Here is a 2,056-nt window from a genome sequence, read left to right on the forward strand (position 1 = left end):
TCTCTCTCTCTCTCTCTCTCTCTCTCTCTCTCTCTCTACCTGCCCTGCGCGAGCGAGCGTACGTGTCGTCCGTCTTTATGGGGCAATGTGTGCGTGTGTGCCTGTGTAAGACAGACTAACAAGAGGGAGGGACCTCTGAAATGCACATTATTTGGGTGGGTGACTCTTCTCGCTTGTGTGTAGATGTACCTCGCTACAGCCTACTGATCAAGTTTTGAAACTTGAAACCGAGAATTCACTCAACCAATACGTCGTTACACCTTTACTAAAGCTGGGAGTCCTCGGGAAACGAACGACCGTCTTTATAGATCTACCACTGGTAGGTACACATTTTATTTATTATTGAACAGATTATGTTTGTTTTACATATCATACTTTATTGAAGTCTTAAGGTCTTACGATATCGAAATAGCTCTGTGCTTGTCAACCATTTACTAGTCAGCGCCCACATTTACCACCTTTAAATGGCTAACATTTTCCTACCGCCCACCTACATATTTCCAACGAGGCATTAGATAACACCTGTTACTACCTATATCCCCACCTCTCACCAAAGTTATCAAATCGCTCAGCAGTGGGTTATTATTGCTCACGTTGGCGAGCACTGATCTAGATTCACATACATGTATTTGATTTTATTGTACAAGAGAGAGAAACGTGTTTTGTACTACAGTAGCGTGAAAAATGGGTTTCTAAAAGTAAAAAAAATACGCCATTGTAATAAATAAGGTCACACCTCTTTCATCGTGGCTAAAAGGGTGTAAGGATTTTAATTTTGTTGATGAAAAGTAAATCTTCAGTAAGAATGGGAAGTTTTGTCTGTTTAGAACATTTTAAAGATCGTTTTGTAATGATGTGGCATATCCTTATGGGAAGATCTTCTGTGATAGCTTGGTATTGAAGGATCCAGGACCTTTCACAATACAGGCGTTTCCTTGAATAATGGTTTCAGGGGCCGACATATTTATTACGGTGGCAGGGTCGAGAGGTACTTGAATTCCACAGACATGGTAATGTTCGAAAGCTTTCTTTTCTTTCTTTCTTTCTTTTTATATATTTTTTTCTTTCTTTCTTCTTTCTTCTGCTCGTTTGGTGCAGGCTGTAGCCCTCTAACAACGACCTCCAATCTGTTCAGTCAGCTGTTTTCCGTGTCCAGGTCGTACCCATCTCTTCTTTGATGTTGTCTTGTCGTCTTCTTTCTGGTCTACCTCTAGATCCTCGTCCTATTCTTGGTCTCCATTCTGAACATCTTTTGTCCATGTTGCCCTTCACTCTGTCGATGTGACCAGCTTCCTATCAGCCTCTCCAAATCGACACTGTTCATTATTGTAGTCTGCTCACAAAAATAAAGATAGTTGGGCGCAAGAAGTGACTATATCCACTTTTGGTCGAAATGGAGTAATTAAATATGGGTAATCTGTCTATGTGTCTGTCTGTCTGTCTGTCTGTCTATGTGTCTGTCTTCTAGCCTGTGTCCCTCTTTGTCTCCTTTCCCTGTCATAGCCCTACACATCTGTGACCCCTCCCCCCCAACCACCCTCCTTCCGATCTGGTTTGGTTTGACTGTAAGCCGTTCTTTTAGCTCTGTAAATATCTAAGCTTTAGCTTAATAAAGTATAGATATATTAACTTTGTTTTTTACTATGTCATAGAAATTTCAATATCGTCCAAACTTCAAACCCGCTTTTCTCGAAACTGAAAGTTGACATAGTCACTTCTTGCACTCGACCGTAGATAAGTTCTGATCCTAATCTTGTGACTCGTGGGCTACAAGCCTTGCGATTGGGCTGTTCTCATGCGACGACTACGACCAATCGACTTGTGACCTTATAAAACACAATCATTTCTGATTTTAAGATCTCCGTCGAATAGGGCCTATAGATGAATTCGGTCGAATTGGGACAAAATAGTACCCTTTGACCCCCCCCCTCCCCCCAAGAAAGTCTGGCACCGACTGAATCGCCAAATAAAACATTTTTGTCATTGCAATGTCTGTCTGTCTGTTTGCCTACCTTCCTGCTTTCTACCTGTCTGTCTGTCTGTCTGTCTGTCTGTC

The 2,056-nt window shown here is 41.8% G+C and overlaps 1 protein-coding gene across 1 annotated transcript in view; it reads left to right on the forward strand.

The window, feature by feature from the left end:
* Positions 1 to 54: 54 nt before the first annotated feature.
* The window catches only part of LOC118477569, a gene marked incomplete in the record, with an annotated part of 6,109 nt that continues 4,107 nt past the window's right edge, over positions 55 to 2,056 (forward strand). Inside the window, 1 exon segment of the mRNA XM_035969365.1 lies at positions 55 to 320.

Source organism: Aplysia californica, unplaced genomic scaffold (genome assembly GCF_000002075.1).
Source record: "Aplysia californica isolate F4 #8 unplaced genomic scaffold, AplCal3.0 scaffold00140, whole genome shotgun sequence".
Classification (NCBI taxonomy): Eukaryota; Metazoa; Mollusca; class Gastropoda; order Aplysiida; family Aplysiidae; genus Aplysia; species Aplysia californica.